This window comes from Marmota flaviventris, chromosome 9 (assembly GCF_047511675.1).
Source record: "Marmota flaviventris isolate mMarFla1 chromosome 9, mMarFla1.hap1, whole genome shotgun sequence".
Classification (NCBI taxonomy): Eukaryota; Metazoa; Chordata; class Mammalia; order Rodentia; family Sciuridae; genus Marmota; species Marmota flaviventris.
The window spans coordinates 16,495,758-16,520,399 of NC_092506.1; the positions used below are offsets into that span (position 1 = coordinate 16,495,758).

General features: G+C 32.5%; 2 pseudogenes; both read left to right on the plus strand.

Annotated features, from left to right (window-relative positions):
- Positions 1–3,836: 3,836 nt before the first annotated feature.
- LOC114083842 (olfactory receptor 10AG1-like) lies at positions 3,837–4,787 on the plus strand (annotated as a pseudogene).
- A 7,936-nt stretch (positions 4,788–12,723) lies between these two features.
- Positions 12,724–13,683, plus strand: LOC139707076 (olfactory receptor 10AG1-like; annotated as a pseudogene).
- The last annotated feature ends 10,959 nt before the right edge of the window (positions 13,684–24,642 follow it).

Sequence of the window (24,642 nt, forward strand, 5' to 3'; positions counted from 1 at the left end):
TATTGGTTAGGAAAAGAACAAGGAGAGACTGAGGATATAAATAGAATAGCCATGAAGGTCATAGTTTGTTATATTAGACTCCTTCAAGAAGGAAAATGCTTTCCTCAATTGGAAAGTTACCTGAGAAAGGATTTATCCCTAAGGCAGACACTATTTATTACTTCAGGAGTACTGTTTTTTTTTTTTTGTTTTTTGTTTTTTTTACTGTTTTTTATCTTTCTTAATTTTGTTGTTGTTGTTAGTTTGCTTGTTTTGTTTTGTTTTATTTGTTTCTGAAAGTTGAATATATATTAGAAGAGGCTTACCAACTCTGTTACAAATAAAGGTAAATTCCCAAACTATAAAAATGACAGACTTCTTTATTGTTTTCTATTACCAAACAATAAAGGTAAGCATAATAATTAACCTAATTTTAAAATAGGTAAGCATGGACTACTTTTGACAAGTATAGAATTTATTTTTATATCTACTTTTTATCTTTATTAAAATTAACAATAAGAAATATTTAAAATTTAAAAGGAACCCTTTGTTGTTGGTTACTATTTCAATTACATTTGTACTCTTGTGACTTTTGCTATTATTAGGTAAACGGAGAGAAAAATGGAAAATCCTTTTCAATAAAAGGAAGCAGCATGAAAGATTATTGTCATCATCATCATCTTCTTATGTGTTAATATTTGCTAAATAATTGTGTGATAAGCATGTATTTAACTATTTTACATCAACCATATCCAGACATCTTATCTTGTGCCAACCCAAGTATATATACTAAGTGAGCAAAATGTTGAATACACAGTATTAAAATGACTTTGCATTCTACTAATGTTAGAAAGGTTCCTGCTTGGTAATAGTCACAATCCATGATAAATATATCTAAGAAGACAGAGAGGGGCTCGGGTTGTGGCTCAGCGGTAGAGCGCTTGCCTCACACATGTGAGGCACTGACTTTGATCCTCAGCATCATCTAAAAATAAATAAATAAACAAAATAAAGGTATTGTGTCCATCTACAACTAAAAAGAAATTAAGAAAATAAACAAAATAAAATGACAGAGATATGTTAGCATGATTTTTTTTTTTAATCATTAGAGATTTCTGGCAGAAACCCATCCTTCTGATTGTTTACACTGGTATCTACTTTTATGTCTTATTTATAATTTGATCCCAACCACTTGCTCTTGATATAAGTATTATGTACAATAGAAGCTTTAATTCAACTCCACACTATTTACACCACAGAAGATCATTGTTTCAAAGGGAATAACCATTAAATAAACATGAACTATCTGAGCAAAACAAACAGCGACATCAAGCTGAATTATTAATAACTTTCTCTCTTAGAAGTATAAATAGAAGTTTCTAAAGTTTCCAAAAGTTGAAGAAATCATCAAGAATGTTATTTGAGGAAGCTTCTTATACAAAATTGTATTTAGAGTATAAGACAATAGGAATTGAATTATAAATTGAATCCAGAGGCACTGTACCACTGACCTTCATCTGCTCATCTTTATTCCTTTTAATTTTGAGATTAGGTCTTGATAAGTTGCTCAAGCTGGTCTCAAATTTTTCAACCTCCAGCCTAAGCTGGGTTAGTAGCAAGAATGATAATATTTTATTTTTTTTACATATAGTTATTCATGTAGAAGTACATTAAGTACTCATAAAATTATTGGTCCATTTACAAATGAAAATGTAATACTTTCCCACCTACGAAAAAGAAAAGAAGGGAAGGTAAAAATTCAGTATGTGTAGACGAAGCACCAGTTCTGTTCATACTGCCTTTTCTTGTTCACTATATTTTGGAAGCTTGGGTTGTAATTGGTTTTATAAATGTACACTCTTACTTGAACAGAGAGAAATAAGAGCTAAGGAGAGTAAAAAATAAAATGCGAAAAGCATGAAAAAAGAGTGAGTTGATGTAGTAAAGAGAAAGAATAGGATTGCAATTCCTAAAAGTTAGGGTCAGATAATCAAATGTGATCATACAAAACATGGCAGTCCACAGTGAAGTGATGATACAATCAATGTTTTTCATAATTGTCCATGTATTAAGATCTATTCTTAATTTAATAAAAGAATAAATGTTAAAAACATTTTATACTGGTACAGCAGGAAAACATACTTTGTGGTAGAATTCCATATCCTTATAATCATAATAAAGCCACTTCTTATCTGGTAGTTTGTGTTTCTCTTAGAATCTTAATTAACCTTTTTTAATTGTAATATCAAATTTTCATTTAGAGTAATTTTGTGATTATAGAAGTGTGAATTACCATTAGGACGTCAATATTAGGAAGAATATTGTATATTTAACAAGAAATTCTTGTTTAACTTACCCATGTTCCATTATAGAAAGACCACAGGGTGACCAAGTCCAACATAGACTGTTTTTCTTTCTCCTTTTGCATCTGGTTTTGAAGCTGAAATCTTGACCGCTATGCACATTTAACAGTTTTTTAATAAGGTTAGAGGTACACATCCTTTTCCCTTTAGTTTCTTTGTATTTAAATAGTTTATTACTAATATGTTAAGTGTTCAGCAAATAATGAGATAGTGCACTTCTTCTTCAAGACTGAATGGAGATATAATAATTCCTACACACAAACCACCAAAGACACAAACACATTTATGTACACACAGAAATGCACAGAAACCCAGAAATTCAGGAATAATCTGTCCATTAGTCTTCAGCATTACTTCTTTTTCTTTTTTCTTTTTTTAGACATGCTTGTAATTTATCAAAAAAAAAAAAATCAGAAAATCTTAAACCTTGATTCAGATTTAGATTTTTTAAATGTTAAAAAAATTAAAGTAAATAAGTCTCATCACAGAAAGAAAAAAAATATACTAGACTTCATGTAAAATAGTATACATAATATAAAAATAACCAATATTATATTATAGGTCAATAAATAAAAAATAATTTATTTATAAAATGAATAAAGCAAAGGAATAGTTGGAACAAATGAATACAGTAGAATAGAAGCCATTCCTCAGGACATGAAAGATCTAGGAAATCCCAAAGAGCAGCTTTGTGCTTATTGTCCTATGTATGCAGTAGATCTGCATTAAGAATAAAGAGATGCATATTCTAGAAAGAACTGGTAGACAAAGATGTTAATGAGTCTGCCTCTTGACTATTGAGCTTCTCTGGATAGGAAAACCATCTTAAATGTCCCTTCTACATCTTGAGAGCTTCAGTAACATTCTCAACATTAATTGGACAAAAAAATCTGAATAAGTGCTTGACTTCTGATTTCATAAACTTATATTTAAATGAATATAGACCTTTAAAAATTATAGAGTATTGCATTATATTCGGTAGAGTGATAAAAATTAATTTTTATAATGGACTCTACAGAATATCAAACCTAAAATGTGAAAAATCAATTTTTAAGATTAAATATATTCTTTAATATTATTAGCAATGTCTTAAATAATAATTTCTCATAAATTTAAGTGAATTTTCAATTGATACTTACACATAACACAATGTTGGAAGAGCAGAAAAATGTCAACTAAAAGACTACAATTATTGCTTCACTTAAACCTTGATTCAGATTTAGATTTTTTGAGTGTTTAAAGAAAATTAAAGTAAATATGTCTCATCACAGAAAGAGGAGAGACGTGTAACTACTCTCAGCAAAAATAAAGACTACAAATTTCTTATAGATATTCTTAGGAGTCTTTTAAAAAGTATATATCTTTACCACAATTTCAGACCATATGGAAGTTGTATGCTTTTATCTTAAAGGTGACTGGTAAATTTGAAATCATGCCATATCTAGTGTACACATAAGGAAACAGAAGGAAAATGAAGTTAACTTTCTACTTCTGATGGAATCTTTCCCACAGACGAAGCATGAAGAGATAGAAGAAGAAGACAATGTCTCCACAGTGGTGCAGTTTGTCCTGCTGGGATTTTCTGAACTTCCAAATCTCCAAGGATTTCTATCTGGGGTGTTCTCCATCCTTTTTGTGGTTATCTCATTGGGAACAGCCTCATAGACATAATAACCAGTCTGGACCCTGCGTTGCACAAACCCATGGTTTTTTTTGTTTTGTTTTTTTCCCTTCCATATTTCGTTTCAGTCACTCTCCCAAGGATTCTGGTCAGAGCAGAATTTTCCTACTGGGCTGTGCTAAGCAAAAGTGTTTCTTCCTCATGTTCAGAGCAGCAGAATGCTGTGATGTTGTATAACCACTATGTGGCCATCTGCAACCCTCTGCACTATCCAGTAGTAATGAACCCAAAGAAGTGTCATCAACTGGCTGCTGGCTCCTGGCTCAGGGAAATGCCAGTCCAGATAGGACAAATGTGCCAGATATTTTCTCTGCATTTTTGTCATTCTAACCAAAGCAACCACTTCTACTGGGACATATTCACCATTATCAGGCTAGCCTGTAGGGACACCTGTGTGCATGAGGTGTCTGTCTATGTAGTGGCTATGCTATTTGTTGTAGTCTCTTTTATGTTGATACTTGACACTTACAGCAGAACTGTTTTCACCATTCTGAGGTTGCCAACAGCCCAAGGACGGGCTAAGGCATTCTGCCACTTGCTCCTCCCATTTGTTGGTTGTGGTTTTATTTTTTGGATCAGCTTCCATTACCTACTTCAGACCCAAATCCATCTATTCTGCAGGAATTGACCAATTACACTCTCTTTTCTACATTACAATGATTCCAACGTTTAATCCCATGATATATAGTCTAAAGAATAAGGATGTAATTGCTGCACTGAAAATATTCATGATTAAAATGATAGTATCACAGATTTATGTATAAATGTTTGAATTGCTGGTCACACAGTTGGCGAAAATACATTTATGTTTTACATACTTCATATCTAAAGAAAATTATTTTCTCTTCAATAAAGTTGCAATGTACATCAGAAATCTCTTCTAAAATTAAAGAGCAGAATCCAATGTTATGACTTGCAACTGATATAAACTGGCAGGTCATTTACCTAAATAGTTTCTTATGTATTCATAGCTATTGTTGTTGGTTTTCTCCTTTGATTCTTAATTTATAGACTTGCCAATTGTAGATGAATATTAAATGTTGTTAAGTTTGTGATTAAATGAGTAATGAATAAAAGATACTGCCATTTCCTACCTCAGACTCTGGGCAAACTATGGAGATTTTACATCATCACTAAGCACGGATAGCTCATTTATTTAACTCACTGTGTGTCAGTGTGGAATTACTCCACAGACAATACCAAAAGGAAAAAAAAAAGTAATGAACATTTAATCTCTTTCTCAACACTCTCTGAGAATATGATAAAATATAACACTCTTATCTGCTAAGTTATTCATTCTGTTTAACATCTAAAGTTATTGATTAATATGAATACATTAGTATTTAGTCCTAGGTAACCTAACCAACTTTGCCTGGAATGCAGTATCATATGTTGTGTCAGTTAATAATTTTATCAGAGATCTGATCAAATAAAGATCATATAAACAGGTCATCCCATTTTACTGGAACATTATTATTTGAAAACTTGAATTCATGGGTTTTGTGAATACACTAATTATATAATAAATGGAATTTTGCACGTGTGTGCCAGATTACAAACTTTTAGATTAGGATATTATCCAGGTAACCCAATAGATGACATGAACCCTAAAAATGCAGAAGAGGAAGAGTATGTCATTTATATGTAATGACAAAAAACGAAGGGAAAAGGAAGCATAAGAAGGACTCAGTTTGCTTTTTTTGCCTTTCCATGAATGGGCCATATGCCAAAGTGGTGACTGTGAGAAGCCACTAAGGACATTAGGCTGATATTCATTAATAAAACAGGTATTACATTTCAATATATACAAAGAACAGAGTTCTTCCAATAATATAATTTATCAAGTAAATGGATTCCCCAGGGTATCCTCCTGAAAACAGGCAGTAAGACCACTGGAGCTACAGAATAGCTTAATTTCAGCTCAGAACTATATGAACAGAGTGAATAAACAGCTTTCAGACTGGGAAAGATATTTTCAAATCAGAAGGGGTTACTATCCAAAGCATACAAAGAACCGAAATAGCTCAATACAATGAAAACCAAGAATCTAAATTAAAAAAAATGGGAGAAAAATGAGTATTCCTTACTTAAGGCATAAAAGTGGCCACAGTAAGGCAAGTATTCAACATTACTAATCATCAGAGAAGTATAAATTAAAGGCACAAAGTGATATCACTTCACTCATGCAGAATGATGGTATAAAGAAAATGAAAGACAAAAGCAGTGGTCAGGATGTGGAGAAAATGAAAATATGAACACTTACTATGGGAATATAAATTAATTCATCCTTTGTGGAAAAGATCATAGAGGTTTCTCAGAGTAATAAAAATAGGACTACCATATGATGCAGCAATCACGCTACTGGGTATGTGTGCAACAGAGAGAAATCTGTAGGTTGACAAGATATCTGTACTGCCATACTCATTCCACCATGTACTCCAAGTGAGGACATGGAATAAGCCTAACTATACATCAGCAACTGAATATATGCATGGAATCTGGCATAAACACAATGCAGTATTGTTAGTACATAATAATTGAAGGAAATCCCGGCATTTATGGTAATATGGAAGAACTTGGAGGACATAAGAGTAAGTAACATAAGCCAGAGTTGGAACGAAAAACCCATCACAATCTCACTGCTATATCTCATCTACAAATATGAACTCAGAAGCAGAGAGTAGAATGGAGGTTGTGAGAGTAGAGTGGAGGGAGTGCAGAGATGCTGATCAGGGCAGGCAGAATAACTGAGAGGAGGTACAAGTTGAAGAGACTGGCTGTATTTAATTTTGAGTATAGTCACCAAAAACAATATAGCTTTATGAATATATTATATTTTTAAGTAATTTTAAATGATATGTAAATACACAAAATTTTATCTATTGATGGAGTACCATTTAATGCTTTGAGACATAAATAAATTAGGTAATTTTAAAAATTGTTATAATTTGGGCTGGGGATGTGGCTCAAGCAGTAACGTGCTCGCCTGGCATGCACAGGGCAATGTATTCGATCCTCCACACCACATAAAAATAAAATAAAATAAAGGTGTTGTGTCCACTGAAAACTGAAAAATAAATATTTTAAAAAATTGCTCTCTCTCTCTTTCTCTTTAAAAAATTGTTCTAATTAGTTATACATGACAGCAGAAGGCACTTCAACTCACTGTACACAAATTAAGTACAACTTCTCATTTCTCCTTTTTTGGATGCAGAGTCACACTGTTCGTCCAATTTTTACATCATCATAAATCTATCTATCTCCAAAAGTTTTTATTATTTCTCTCTGGGAATAATTTCAAAATCCCTTTTTTATTGAAATGTGGAGTATAGTATTGGTATCTCTCTTCATTATGATATGTGAGAATTCTTTCTCACATGTAAATCTAACTCAGTATTCATTAATAAAATTTTCTCCTTCATCCAGGATCCCCTAAAATTCCCCACTTCTCCTAACCAGCAATGTACTAAAAATGCTTGTGAGATCATCCTTTTAAAGATTTAACTTGTGATTGAGACCATGTGGTACCTGTTCTCTTCTTGGATTATTTTACTTAACATAATTATCTCCAAATCAGTCTACAATGTGACAAATGGCAGGATTCCATTTTTTTTTTAGTGCCTGAATCAGAGTCCATTGTATGTATGTAATATATTTTGGTTACTTGACTGTCAGTTGATGGACACTTAGATGGTTTGTATTTCTTGGCTGTTGTGAATAGGACTAAAATAGATAAATGTGCATTCCCTTCAATATTCTGGTTTCATTTCCTCTGAATATATATATTCAGTAAAGGAACTGTTAGATCCCATAGTAGTTCTATTTCTAAATTATTGAGGAAGTTCCATACACTTTTTTATAATGTCTGCACTAATTTCCAATCTCACCAATAGTGTGCAAGTGCTCCCTTCTCTTCCCATCCTCACTGACAATTGCTATCTTTTGTCACTTCTTCTGAGGTGAGGTGATATTTTACTTTGCATTTTTGCCATGATTGATAAGGTTGTGTATTTTCTCACATACTTGTTGATCATTTGTCTTCTTTTGCAAAACATCTATTCATTTCTATTGTCCATTTTTAATTGGGACATTCGTAGTTTTTGCTATTGAGTTTCGGAAGTTTCTTACATATTCTTTTTATAGAGAAGTAGGTAAATAGAGAAAAATTACTAGACTCTGGTCTATGCCAATTCATCATATATTGTCAATCAATTTTGTATTTTTTATATATATTGTATCATGTAGTTTTGATACTGTTTCATGTTTCTTTGCTTGTTTTTGTTCTGCTACTGTACATTATATTGATGACATTTCCTGATGTGACTGATATGCAGGTAATTCATTCACTCTCATTTCTATGTAACATTCTGATATAAAACATATCTTAATGTCATTTATTTAATTTAAAACTAAAGGCAGCACAATATGGCACATGCAATTTTTGAAACTGAAAGTAAAAATCGATTAATGTAATACCTATTTTTTTGTTTATATGATTGAAGGGTAACCTGAGTGGCTGTGATAAAGTCCAGGATTCCGAACCCTAAGATGAATGCATGTGTGAGGTCTGATTTCAATTCCCAGCTCTACACACACAGGGAAACATATGCACACATGCAAATAGCTCTTCGTTACAAAAATAATATGTGGATATGTGTCAATCTATGATGGTTACAGATGTTATTGCTCAGTACCCAATTCATATTAAGAAAGAAAATGTACTGTGCACTCTTTTCCATAGGGAGCCTGAAAAGACTGTCTTCTGGCTACAGTGAAAGTTATCTGGGCAAAATGCAATAAAGCAAATAAGCAAATGCCTAAGAGCTGCTCTTAATTAGAAATTTAAATGTGTAGGTGGAAGAAGTTCCTGGGGTAGACAGAACTGTTGATATTTAAAAAGCACTTTTCAAAGAACAAATATCTTAAAAACAGATGGAACATCTATGATGATATAAGTGGTCTCACATTAAGCAATTGAAATATCAAAATCTTTAAGCCTTACAGTAAGGAAAAAAAATCAACCCAATCAAGAAAGGTAAATATGAACTTTTTATCCTGGTGAAATTTAATTAATAATACAAACCCAAAATTGATAGTCAGAACATAGTGGGAAACTGGACGTTTCATTAAAGCAGCTCATATATAACTCTTATTCTATTAAATATAAGTTGCAATGAAATGATAATTATAAAATAATGATATGAAGTTATGAGAAGGCAGAAAACTGTACAAACTGTTGTATTTTAAGAAAAGAAAGTATTATAGGAAAATTTCCTTTTAAGCTAACACATTGTTACAAATTATTTTCATATGTACCTATTCAGGCTAGATTTAAAAATGGCAAATATTTAAAATATATGTTTTAAATTTTTTCTTTTAATTATCGATAGACCTTTATTTTATTTATTTATATGTGGTAAATCCACTGCCTCACAAATGCTAGCCAAGCAGTCTACCACTTATCCACAAACCCAGCCCTAGATTATATTTTAATAGATGACTGAAAGTAAAACAATCCATGAAATAAACTTATAATCATCAAAGAATACATGGAATGGTACTATAGAAATGTAAGATAATATTTTTTAAATAAAATTGTGAGAAATAAAACACTTATAGGATCAATTTTTTTCTTTAAGTTTTAAATTGTTAATTTACAGGAAGTATATACCCAGGGAGAAGCTTAGGTAGCTTGTAATAGTTGGATGAACTTGAATATTATTACATATTACTTTAATCTTTTGGTTGTTTTGGAGGAAACAGGATCTTGAATTTAAAATAGAAAAATAAGAGCATTTTTTTAACTTTGGTTAATAAAAACATAAACAACTGCATAAAAGAAAGGTAATCAAATCTTATTTGAGCATATTGAGGAAATTTGTGCTTTGTACCTTGCTACCTCTGAATAAAATAGTATTTATCTCTTTTATATACTAATTATTTCACAAAAATATTGAATTTGTATAACATAAAATTATATTTTATTTATCACTGAAAGTTATTGGAATAGTAAAATTAGTTTTTAAATATTGCCATTCACCATAAAAATACATAAAGTTTGGAATCTTGTTCTTTTTTTTTCTTCTTATGAGGGATACTTTTAATAGTGTGTCTTACTTTGAATCATTTTTGAATAAAATATTAAGCCATATACATGGTGAACAACCATTATTTTATGATCTGTACTGATCTGCAGTAGTAAATAGTCGAGTCTTTACCTCCCAGATCATTTATTGATAATAAAATAAAAGTCATACAGTGAGATCAGGTCAAATTTCAACACACTGGGCTGAGGAATTATTTGTATTTTGGATAGTAGAACCACAGATATATATGAGAATATAAACAAAAATATGACAGAGAACTCTGGATATTTATCTTAAGATTTTGGGAATTTAATAACATTATAAGATTACATTAAGATCTTTCTCTAGTCTCACATTAAAAAGATCATACAAAGAATAAACTATTTAGAGTATATTTTTATGTTACTGAAACATTAAATAAATTTAAAACAATATAAATAAGTACCATTTATATAGACTTGCATAGATGCCATGCACTCTTAAAGCAGTTTTACATAAATAGAGATCAGTAATCCTAAAACTGGGTAAAATTATTGGCCTGTGTTACGTTTTTTTTTTTTTTTTTTTTTAATCCTATGGCAGCAGGAATAGAGCAATTTGTGTGAATCTCAGCCAGCAAGAAGAGGAGCTGTAGTTCAATTCTTACCATCTTTGTAGGACTCTATCTCACTTCCATGACTACCCTTATTCTGTGTTTGGGGGGCAAGGTCCAAAGCCACAGGTTTGGAGAAATGATAGGCAAGGCTGAGATTAATGAAGAGCAAGAACCAGAAGATACTTTGGATATAATATCTAAAATTGCATTCACCTTTAAAATTGTACATGTACTAAATGTCCCCTGAGAATGAATGAGTACCTCTTAAATATTTTTTCAAAGAGTCAAGTTCAACTTTCCATCATTGTGACCCAAATGAAGAGTAAGAATGGAATAAACTGCCTAAAAAGTAAGCAGATAACTCTATGAAATAAAATTTTTTGAGCAATGTATTATTAACCTGGGGGCTAATGACCTGTTAGCCTAAAGCCCAATTTCTATAATCGACATAATTATATGTATAGAAACATAACTAGATGACAATCACTTTAAAATGGATCACTGATATTTTGCCAGTATTGTCTCAGTAAATTCTGACAAATAAGGTACCTTAGAAATGTTAAATGTCTTTTTCTTATATCAGAGACAATAAATAGTAGAGTTAGGATTCAAACCCAAGTTCAATAAAAAACAATAATTCAACAATCAAACTTATGGGAAAATGAAGAAATTGTCTATTGTTATTTATCTCAATGTTAGTTTCTAAAAACATATAAAATAGAAAAGTTTGTAGAGTTTTTCAATTCTTTAGGGCTTATTGTTTGTTTTGTCTTTGTTTATGGAACAGCAAAGACTGTGGTGGGGCACACTGCACATGGAGTTTAACCTAGTGGCAGAATATTTTTTTTCACTTCCACCACATACATACACACTGTCACATACCTCACAGGCCACCTTCGTTTCCCTCAGTACATTCTTAATTAATTCTGTCTGGATCCATGTTCCCATACTAAGGAAAATCCTCTAATATGTCCCACTTCATATCCTATGGATGGATACATTTTTCCATTTGTCAACAAAATATTCTCCATTTTCCAACTTTCTATAATTATGAATTATGTAATAAAGGCATTTATGTTAAAATTAAGTGATGGGAAGATATGAAGAGTTGAAATAGCCACAAAAAATGTACTCTCTATTTCAAAAAGCTAGAAGAAAAGATAATGAAAATTTCACCAGCAGGAAATAATGTTTGGGGAAATAAATATGTACCATGATTTAAATATTATGCAATGTATTCAAGTGTCAAAACATAATGTGGTGTCCCATTGATATGTACCATTTTAATGCTTTTGAGGGGAGTGACAGGGATGGGACGGGCTATAAGGGTAGGAAGAAAGTAGAATGAATCACATGTTATTATCCCATGTGCATATATGACTGATTACACAACCAGTGTAACTCTACATCATGTACAACCAGAAAAATGGGTTATGCCATTTATGGATGATGTCAAAATGCATACTACTGTCATGTATAAGTAATTAGAAGGAATAAAAATGTTTCTAAAATGAGGGTTGGTGGCTTAGCACAATTAACCTGGGATTGAGCCCAAACACCACTAAAAAAATAAATAAATGAAATTTTCAAAAGTGTGGGAGAAGATAAACTATGAAATAGTGTTATTCAAAATGCTTCAGAAAGTTCAGAGATCCCCAAGAATAGGATTTTCAAATAGTTAAATTAATTAAACCTCATTAAATGTAATTAATTAAACCTGACATTCCATGGCAGAGCTGTGGATTTATCTTCAGGAGTTGGCCAATGTACAGGTGCCTGTGAATAATTTGGATTATGCTGGACTTTGACAGGAGATACTATGGCATTATTCTGAAGAATCTTAGGGCAATGTGTGAGTGACCATGCATAGGATCTAATGTATACAAAGGTGGAATGTGTAAGGAATGTCATATTCTTACTGTGCAAACAATTGCAGTGGTCTTGAGCATTGATGTGGATGACCAGATTCACTTAGATAGCCCATACCCGTCCCTGAAGGTCTCTGAGAAGCACATAATCAGATTTTGCTTTCCACAGATGAAACACCAGGGAAAACCCCCAGAAGGAAACCTAACTGCATGGATGGAATTTGTCCTTTTGGGGTTTGCTTAGGTGCCCCAGCTCCAGTGGTTTCTGTTTGGACTGTTCTTGGTCATCTACATGATCATCCTGCTGGGCAATGGAACTATTTTGGTAATAACAAAAGTGGAACCTGCTCTCCAGACCCCCATGTATTTTTTCCTTGGCAATTTTTCCTTTTTGGAGATCTGCTATGTTTCAGTTACTCTCCCCAGAATGCTCGTGAATCTCGGGACCCAGAAAAGGACCATCTCTTTGGTTGCCTGTGCTACACAAATGTGCTTCATTCTTGTACTGGGGGCCACAGAATGCTTCCTTCTGGCAGTGATGGCCTATGACCGCTATGTGGCCATTTGTAACCCTCTGCAGTATCCTCTGGTCATGAACCACAAGGTCTGTATCCAGCTGGTGGTTGCCTCCTGGATCAGTGGAATTCCTGTGCAGGTAGGTCAGACCTTCCAGGTTTTCTCTCTATCATTTTGCGCTTCCAATGTAATCAACCACTTCTTCTGTGACATCCCCCCAATACTTAAGCTGGCCTGTGGGGAAACCTTCACAAATGAGCTGATGGTCTATGTGGCTGCTCTGCTGTTTGTCTCGGCCCCGTTTCTGTTAATACTCATCTCCTATATCAAAATCATCTCCACAGTCCTTAAATTGCCATCAGCCACAAGCAGAGCCAAAGCCTTCTCCACCTGCTCATCTCATCTTACAGTGGTGGTGTTATTCTTTGGATCAGCTATTATTACATATTTAAGACCTGAGGCTAGTCATTCAGCAAAAACTGACAAAGTGCTTTCTCTTTTCTATACTGTTGTGACTCCCATGTTCAACCCCATGATATATAGCCTAAGGAACAAGGATGTTATAATGGCATTGAGAAAACTATTAGGAAAATAATTGAATCAATGCAATTTGTATTTGTATGATTTATTTTGTTTTCCTGTATCCAGTGGTATGTTTCTTTAGCTCTGCGACTTATGTTTCTCTTGAATAACTATTTTCAAATTAAATTTTATTTCTGATGTTGACAGTTGCTTCTGTTTTAAGTTCTATACGTGATATATGTGCCACAAAATTCCAAATCATTTTATTGATATTTATATTTGTGTGTGTGCAACACTTACTAGCTGCACACTATTGACAGCAATGATTTTAATTGAATTTGTAATATTATAGTCTCTGTTGTATCACTTATTATGCCATTGACATCCATAGATTTGTGACAGGCCATTTAAAAAAAAAAGTAGAAAATGGACATTAACTGAAGAACACAAGCACTGACACACACACATACACATGTATTTTGACCTAAATAATGACTATTCAGAGAAAACTTTAGAGAAAAAAAATGTGTAGTTTCATAAATGTTGTTGGGGAATATTATGCCTGGCTTATTTACCCTTAAAAGTTAATATTCTTATATGGTTATTTTATCATAGTATAATAAATATTATTAAAATGTACACAAGTAAAATGGAGAACTGGAAAAAAAAATTTTGTGAATAACTGACAAGTCTTTTATTGAATATCAACAAGTTATTTTTCAAAGTAAAAATTTTCTTGGGGAGATAAAAGGTATAGTAGAATTAGGGAAGAGGATATATTTTCTAAAATCATGTATTTGAATTCACTCACAAATATATCATACATAGTTTTACACTGTAATCACTGAAAATGATGAATTAAAATGTAATTGATATTCAATGTAGCTATCTCAGAATAATTTTTTTATTTTTTACTTGATTTTTTAAAATAAATGACAATGGAATGCATTACATTGAGTTTATTGCCTTGGTTATTTATGTAAAAAAAATAAAAGCAAGTGGTAAATTATATGCATTGTGAATAAGAAAAATCTAAACAGTTTCTTGTGCTATTATCTCATTTCTATTGATATAGTTAAACATTATTATTATTATATACAAAGATAACATTTCTGAGAAATCTGATCTGTCACCAGATTTATGATTAAATAAGAATTTTGTAATGTTTGTAACTTCTCTGAAGAACACTTGTCTTTAGTGAATAATGTCTGTCTTTATCACATTTACATGGAGATACCTAATACAAAGTAGAGACAAAATGTGGTACTACTTGCTGACTAGTAGAAGATATCAGAATATGTGTTAACAAGTCAAATGACATGCCCCAAAAATCTACCCTAGCTGAGATCAAAGAAAAGCATGAATAAATCACCAATAATTTTACATAAAGCCTCAATCAGAAGTTATTAAATCAAACATAAATATGGGTAATAGAAAAAATGGCAAAAGAAAGAAAAATATAGTAAGTCTAATTCCAGGAAAATAATTTACAGGCAGAAATTGGAAAATCACAAGCTATTGCATTTAAAATGATTTGAGATAGAAATGGAGTCCTTTTTTTTCCCTCACTCTCCCTCCTGTGAAATATAGAAAAAAAAATATTGTTTGATAGAAGATAGTTTTGGAAGAAACACTCTTTATCTTAGTAAGAACACAGTGCTTCTCTTTTTGTGATGGAACAGGTCCAGTGTAATTAGTCTGCCCCTAGAGAGTTGGAGGGCATCCCAGAAAATGATGGCATACCAGGAATTTCAAATTAATCACTTCTCCTGACAGATTAGATATTCATCAGTGACTCTAATCAGATTGATGATGTTAACTGGAAGTGCAGGCTGCTGTGTCCATGCATAGCCTCTGCCTATGTCTGAGTGGTTTCTTGGCACAGCAGCCCATTAGATAACGCTAGTGATAACTGGGGAAAGAGGCTGAGAAGAAACCACAGAATAGGTTTCCTTACCCATTTGATTACGCAAAACTTCCTCAGCTGAGGTCAACCTTTGATAAACATTCACATTGATCACAAATATCTTTACTTTTTTGGGTCATTTGGAGAAGTCTATTTATGTATCTTTTCTGAAGACCTCTTAATGATAAAATTTTTAAATTTTACTTCTTCCAAATTCCTCATTGATCCCTCAAACCATTAACTTTAACCAATGGATAGGTACCCAATAAGACATCTGGCCATTTTCCTTCAGAACTAAATGAACAACCAGAAATTCTGCTCAGAGTTCTTACCCCTGGGGACATATCTCTGCACCAGTATCCTTCAGAGATGTCCCAGGAAGTGGCTACACTGTTGCATAGGTCAGTTTTGGGATGGCTTCAGAATGTCACACAGAAACAGGTAAACTAGGCCTGTTTTTTATTTTGTTAAGTCAGCTTTCATGAGGTCATTAATATAGAATTAGGGAGAAAAAAATGTAGAAGGAGAAAGGACCCTGAGAATTTGGACTTTTTTCTCAAGTAATTACTTGTGTCAACTGGACCTGTTGAAGTCATTATACACCACTTCCATATGATACTTACTGACCAGCCTTTTAGATTAAAAAAATAATGTTCAATTTTTCTGCTAGTTAGGTATACTATACAAATTATCTATTTCATCTTGAGAAAGGATGACATTTTGTGGATTTTAAGGAATTATTTTTATCTAATTGGCATATTTTTAGTTTGAAAGTTATTAGGAATATTTTTATTAGTACTTCAATAATGTCTATGAGTTTCGATGTAAAATTTCCTTCTGATCCTCATATCTACATTTGTGATTTGTCTCGTTTTAACTTTATCAATCATAATATACATTCATATATATTACTGTACGTCATAAAAACCATACTTATATATTTTTTTTGTTTTGATTATCTTTCTTTTTCTAAGTTTCCACATGTATGTATGTTAAAAAATATGTAGAATAAAGAACAATAGATTAAAGGAAGCCTAATACATAGAGGAGGAGGTGAGGGAAAGAGGAGGCACTAGGAACTCAAATGGATGGAATTAAATTGATGCTGGTATGAGTATATCAAAATAAACCAAATATTATGTATTACTATAATTCAGTAATAAAAGCATTAAAATTGGTGAAATACAAAAGTGAATGTGAGAAGAAAAATACAATCATTAGTGAAGCCCTCTTGTATTTGTCTTTTTTGTGTAGAGATTTATTGATTTTTAATTCAATTGCCCATTAGAAGTTTATGTAAATATTTGATTTCATATTATTGCCCATCATTTTGGATGTGATGTCATTCTAGAAGTTGATTTGTCTGGCTAATTGTTTTCTATAAAATTGTTCATATTATCTTTTACAGTAATTTTAATACTTTTAAAATCAGTTCTAATATATAAAAAATCATAGGTTTAGATTGTTGTTTTAAAAACTACTTAAAGTATTTTAAGGGGAAATAAAAATATGCAAATGTCATGCTTTATAATCACTGGTATAATTAGCTTCACAAAGGCTCTCACTTTTTTTTTTTATAATTTTGACTTGATCTATGATATCACTTCCTGTCAACTCAAAAACTTTATTTCATATTCCTCATAGCACAGGACTCCTAGCAGCAACCTTCTATTTTCAATGTTATTGATTTTGTTTCTTTGTACAAGTCATACTTTCTTGTTTCATTACATATCTTATAAAGTCTGGCTAACACTGAAAAATTGATTTAACATATTTCAGCAACTCCAGACTTTAGTACCATTTAGAAAGGGGTGTTGTTGTTATTTGTTTGTTTGTTTAGTCTCTTGCCTGGGCTAATTTTGTGAAAGCAACTTATGTTGTGAAACTATTGATAAAATCTGGTTGTTATTGTTGTTGTTGTTATTATTCCAGTGCCTTAATTCCTAAGTATTTCTCATTGGTCAGTATAGCTTAGTGACCAGCCAATGATATTTATTGTATATTTTAATAGCCCTGCCAAGAAGACTTCCAACAACATTTATTTATAAATGAACTTGTGGCTGGCTTGGAAACTTGGAAAATGTATTAAAATTTCAGAAACTTTGCAAGTTTTTGATGGATTATACTCCCTGCATTTACATGGTCACATTCACTGGGGTCCCTCTTGGGACAGCCATGAGTGTATATGTGGCCTTGCACTTGCACCCAGTCATTCAAATCACTACGATAATTAGGATTTCAATAGTACCCATTTTATTTTCTCATTCTCCAGAAACTCCTGTTAAATTGTTGGCTAATCTGTACTGAAGTCTATGCACACCCCAGCAGAGCTATAATTTTGGCCCAACCCCGACAATGACTTGCTACTTAAGTTGATAGCATTTGTAATAATTCTGGAAATTTCTTTCCAATATGCTGCTTGAAATCACAGGAACCTCCCTCTGAAAAGATTTGAGAGCTACTAACCTGTCTGGCATACAGTGTCCAGGTAGATCTTCCGTTCCATGTAATTGAAAGTGGCAATGGAAACTGTCTCATACAAAACACAGTGAATTTTTACTATTCTTATTTAGTTTGGTTTAATTTTCATAAGCATTTTATTATTGAAACTTAGTTGTTTGAGAAGGATGCAAAGAATTTTCTTGAAAAAAAATTGAACTTCTATGCAGAAAACCCTAAAACTAAAATTCTTGTCTTAAGAAATTATTGACTCCTTATTATTTACTTAGCTATATAGAATGTTAAAAATTCATAGTGGTTGGAAGAAAATGTTTCAGAAAGTATGCATGACCCTGTATAGGCATATATCAATGTTTCCAAAAGCACAAACCTTAAAGGAAAACCTTTATAAATCATACTTCATTGATATTAAATATTTTGTTCAGTGTCAACATTGTCACGAAAATAAAAATATAGGCTACAGACTCAGGAAAATATTGGCAAAGCACACATCTCTCAAAGGAAATATACATAAAATACATGAATATCTGTGTAACTGAACAGTGTGAGAAAGACATGGCCTAATTAAACAATGTACAAGAGTCAAGTGAAATTTAAGACAAAAATTAATAATGCATTTTAAAAATTCTGATTTGTTATATATGACAGCAGAATTCATTACAATTTATATCATACATATAGAGTGCAATTTTGCATATGTCTGGTTGTACACAAAGAGAGTCACACCATTTGTGTCTTCATACATGTACTTAGAGTAATGATGTCCATCTCATTCTACTGTCTTTTCTACCCCCCATGCTCCTTCCCTTCACCTCCCTCTCCTTTGCTCTATCTAGACTTCCACTAATCCTTACATGCTCCCACCCCTAACTCATTATGAATCAACATCCTTATATCAGAGAAAACATTTGGCATTTGCTTTTGTGGGACTGGCTAAATTCACTTAGCATTATATTCTCCAATTCCATCCATTTATCTACAAGTGCCATGATTTTTTTTTCTATCTTAATGCTGAATAATATTCCATTTTGTATATATACCACATTTTCTTTATCCATTTATCTACTGAAGGGCATCTTGGATGCTTCCACAGTTTAGCTATTGTGAATTGGGCTGCTATAAACATTGATGTGGCTGTGTCCCTGTAGTATGCTGTTTTTAAGTCCTTTGGGTATAGACCAAGGAGTGGGATAGCTGGGTCAAATGGTGGCTTCATTCCCAGTTTTCCAAGGAATCTCCATACTGTTTTCCATATTGACTGCAACACTTTTGCAATCCCACCAGCAGTGTATGAATGTGCCTTTTTCCCCACATACTCGGCAACAGTTTTCGTTGTTTGTATTCTTAATTCTGACTGGAGTGAGATAAAATCTTAGAGAAGTTTTGATTTGCATTTATCTAATTGCTAGATATGTTGAACATTTTTTCATATATTTATTGATTGATTGTATACCACCTTCTGAGAAGTGTCTGTTCAGTTCCTTGACCCATTTATTAATTGGGTTATTTTATTTATTTTAGTGTTAAGATGTTTGAATTCTTTTTATATCCAAGAGATTAGTGTTCAATCTGGTGTGTGTAATAAAAATTTGCTCCCAAAATGTCAGCTTTAAATGCACCTCACTGATTGTTTCTTTTGCTGAGAAGAAGCTTTTTAGTTTGAATCCATCCCATTTATTGATTCTTTATTTTAACTCTTGCACTATAGGAGTCTTATTAAAGAAGTCAGGGCCTAATTCCACATGATGGAGATTTGGCCTACTTTTTCTTCTAAGAGTCATAGTGTCTCTGGTTTAATTCGAAAGTTCTTGATCCACTTTGAATTGAGTTTTTGCATGGTGAGAGATAGGGGATTAATTTCATTTTGTTGCATATGGATTTCCAGTTTTCCCAGCACCATTTGTTGAAGAGGTTATCTTTTCTCTGATGTATGCTTTTGGCTACTTTATCTAATGTAACTGTAGCTATGTAGGTTTGTCTCTGTGTCCTGTAATCTATACCACTGATCTACAAGTATATTTTGGTGCCAATACCATGCTGTTTTTTGTTACTATTGCTCTGTAGTGTAGCTTAAAGTCTGGTATACTGATGCCACTTACTTCACTCTTCCTGTTTAAGATTGCTTTACAATTCTGGGTCTCTTATTTTTTTCAGATGAATTTCATGACTGCTTTTTCTAATTCTATGAGGAATGTCATGGGGGTTTTGATTGGAATTGCATTAAATCTGTTTTGTGCTTTTGGTAGTATGATCATTTTAACAATATTAATTCTGCCTATCTAAGAACAAGGGAGAACTTTCCATTTCTAAGGACTTCTTTTATTTCTTTAGCATTCTATAGTTGATATTACAGAGGTCTTTCACCTTTTTCATTGTTGATTCCAAGTATTTTATTTTTTTAAGCTATCATAAATGGGGTAGTTTTCCTTGTTTACCTTTCAGAGGATCTGTCACTGATATACAGATATGCCTTTGATATATGTGTGTTGATTTTATATCCGGATACTTTGATGAACTAATTTGTTAGTTCTAGAAGGTTTCTGGTGAAAATTTTGGGTCTTCTGGATGTAGAATGATATCACCAGCCAATAGGGCGAATTTGAGTTCTTCTTTTCTTATCCATAACCCTTTAATTTCTGTCTTCTTTTAGTTGCTCTGGCTAGTGTTTCAAGAACTATGTTAAATAGAAGTGGTGAAAGAGGGCATCCCTGCCTTGTTTCAATTTTTAGAGTTAATGTTTTTAATTTTTCTCCATTTAAAATGATGTAGGCCTATAGTTTAGTATAGATAGCTTTCACAGTGTTGGGATATGTTCCTGTTATCCTGAGTTATTCTAGTTTTTTGAAGAGGTGCTGTATTTTGTTGAAAGTTTTTTCTTTATTTTTGAGATGATTCTTATCTTTAAGTCTATTGATGTGATGAATTACATTTATTGATTTCCATAAGTTGAACCAACCTTTCATTTCTGGCATAAACCCCACTTGATCTTGCTGCACTATCTTTTTTATATATTTCTGTATTCCATTTACCAGAATGTTATTGAGAATTTTTGAACATATGTACATTAGAGATAATGATCTCAAGTTTAATTCCTTTGATGTGTCATTGCTTGGTTTGGGAATCAGGGAAATACAGGCCTCATAGAATTACTTTGGAAGTGTTTCCTCTTTTTCTATTTCACAAAACAATTTGAGCAGTATTGGTATTAGTTATTTATAGATCATGTAGAATTCAGCTGTGTATCCATCCCATTCTGGGAATCTCTTTGTTAATAGGCTTCTGATGGTGTCTTCTATTTCATCACTTGGAATTGATCTACTTAAATTGTCTGTATCATCCTGATTCAATTTGGACAAATTATATGACTCTAGAAATTTGTCGATGCCTTCAATATTTTCTGTTTTATTGGAGTACAGGTTTTCAAAATAATTTCTAATTATCTTCTGTATTTCTGTAGTGTCTGATGTGATAATAAATTTTTCATCACATATTTTAGTAATTTGAGTTTTCTCTCTTTTTCTCTTCATTAACATGACTAAGGGTTTGTTTTATTTATTTTTTAAAGAACCAATATTTTGTTTTGTCATTTTTTCAATTCTTTCTTTTGTTATAACTTCATTGATTTCAGCCCTGATTTCAGTTATTTTTCTTTTTCTGCTGCTGTTTTGGTGTTGATTTGTTTTGTTTTTTTAAGGCTTTGAGATGTAATGTTAAGTCATTTATTTGTTGACTTTTTCTTCTTTTAAGGAAGGAAATTCATGCAATGCCTTCATAGTGTCCCAGAGATTTTGATATGTTGTAGCAGTGTTCTCATTTACCTCTAAAATTTCTTAAACCTCCTCCTTGATGTCTTTTACAACACATTGTTCAACCAGTAGCATATTACTTAGTCTCCAGATGTTAGAGTAGCTTTTATTTCTTATTTTATCATTGATTTCTAACTTCATTCCATTATGATTTGATAGAATGAAGGGTAGTATCTCTACTTTTTTTATATTTGCTAAGAATTGCTTTCTGGCATAATATATAGTCTATTTTAGAGAAGGATTCATGTGCTGCTGATAAGAAAGTATATTCATTCATTAAAGGTTGAAATATTCTATATATGTCAGTTAAGTCAAAGTCATTGATTGTATTTTTGAGTTCTATAGTTTCTTTGTTCAGCTTTTGTTTGGAATATCTATCCAGTGGTGAAAGAGGTGTGTGAAAGTCACCCAGAATTATTTTGTTGTGGTCTGTTTGACTCTTGAACTTGAGAAGAGTTTGTTTGATGAAAGTAGATGCTCCATTGTTTGGAGCGTATATATTTATAGTTTTTATGTCTTGTTAGTGTATGGTTGCCTTGAAAAATTTAAAGTGTTCTTCTTTATCCATTTTGAGTAACTTTAGCTTGATGTCTACTTTATTTGAAATGAAGATGGAAACCCCTGATTGTCTCTGTAGTCCATGTGAGTGGTCTGATTTTTCTGAACCTTTTACCTTTAGTCTGTGGATGTCTTTTCCTATGAGATGAATCTCTTGGAGGCAGCATATTTTTGAGTCCTTTTTAAATTCAATCTGCTAGTCTATGTCTTTTGATTGGTGATTTTAAGCCATTAACATTCAGAGTTATTATTGAGACATGATTTGTATCCCTAGCCATTTTTGTTTATTTTTGGTATTTCAATTGACTTTGTTTCTCCTCTGTTTAGTTTTTCCTTTAGTGTAATACCTCTCTCTGCTGATTTTCACCATTGTTTTTAATTTCCTCTTCATGGAATATTTTACCAAGGATGTTTTGTAGTGCAGGCTTTCTAGTTGTAATTTTTTTTTTAACTTTTGTTTATCATGAAATGTTTTTATTTCATCATCAAATATAATGCTTAACTTGGCTGGATATAAAATTTTTGTTTGGCATCCATTTTCTTTCAGAGCTTGGTGTATGTTGTTCCATGATCTCCTTGCTTTGAGTGTCTGGGTTGAAATATCTGCTGAGATAAAAATTGGTCTTCCCCTATATGTAATCTGATTCATCTCTCTTGCAGTCATTAAGTTCCATCCTTTCATTATAATGTGCCTTTGTGTAGAGCGATTGTAATTTTGTACATTTGGTGTCCTATAAGCTTTTTTATTTGATTTTCCAATTCATTTCATGTTTGGGAAATTTACTGATACTATCTCATTGAAAAGATTGTATATTCCTTTGGTTTGAAACTCTGTGCCTTCTTCTATCCCAATAACTCTTAGATTTGGTCTTTTGATGCTAGACCATAATTCTTGAATATTCTTTTTATAGTTTCTAACTTTCTTCACTGTATGGTCAATATCTTCCAGATTGTATACATTGTCTTCATTATCTGACCTTCTTTCTTCCAAGTGATCTAGTCTGTTGGTTATGCTTTCTAATTAGTTTTTTATTTGGTTTATTTTTTCTTTACTTCAAGGATTTCTGACTTTTTTTAAAGAATTTCTATCTTTTACTTGAAGTAATCTTTTGTTACCTGCATTTGCTCTTTTATCTCTTTGTTGGAGTGATCAGTTTTTGCCTGTATTTGATCATATAGGTCATTCTTTAGTTCACTGATAATTTTGTAAACATTCTGGACTCCTTTTCTGACATTTCATCAAATGCATTCTCCATTGCTTCTGTTCTTGTAGTATTTTGGTTTGTTAAGGGCAATTTCCTACCTTGTTTTTTTCATGTTGTCTATGTGTCTTTCTTGCATTATGGATCTGAGATATTACAGTTTCTACCCTATAATGTTGTAGTATCCACACAGATTATATGCATCTCATCTTGATATTGGGATTCCAGACTCTGCTGGTGTCCCACAATGTCTGCTACCACAACTAAAGGTGATAGTGGTAATAGTGCGGGTAACTCGAGATAGCAGTGCAGTTGCCTCAAGATGAATGCATTCTCTCTGAGATGGGGCTGAAAGGGTGAGCCTTACATTGGCTTTGGTATGTCTGCTCCAAGATATAGCTGCTTCTAGGCCCTGTCTGTTGTGGCAAGGTAGAGGCTACTGCATGGGGAAGGCTATGGCAATGGCTGCAGTGTTCCAAGATGGAAGTGTTTTAGGCCTGGGCTCCCAGGTGGAGGGGGGTGGCAGACTCGAACCTACCTTGGGCCCGGACTCCCAAGCAGATCGTTAGTGGAGGTGGATCTGCATGTAAATTTTAATGTTAAATTTAAATTAATCACAAATATTATCACTCAAAAATAGGTAGGTACATATATAACCCTTTAATAGTTATAGCTTTCAACATCTGGAAATGAGGAAGACATATGTTCTAAAGTATATTTTCCATTTATGTATTCATTATTCTTTATGTTTATATGCATATATTCCAAGTTCCTGTGACTTCATCTTATATTGTCTCCCTTGAACCTGTGAGTGTGTCTAAGTGTGCTTGTGTGGATGATTGGGCAAGTTATAGATACTTATCTTATTAATTAACACTCAATTTGAGGAGCTCCTTGAATCAATAATCCAGCAATAACGTCTTAAAATTCTAGATTTTGGCAATTGAGGGCAACTAATGATAAAATAGTAAATCATACTTGGCTACCTGGCAATCTCACTAGAAGTTACATTTTACAGCCTCTTTTCCAGGTTGTTGTACTCCTGTCACTAAATTTTACACTGGGAATTACTTCTGGAAAGTCTGCATGACTTTTCCAGT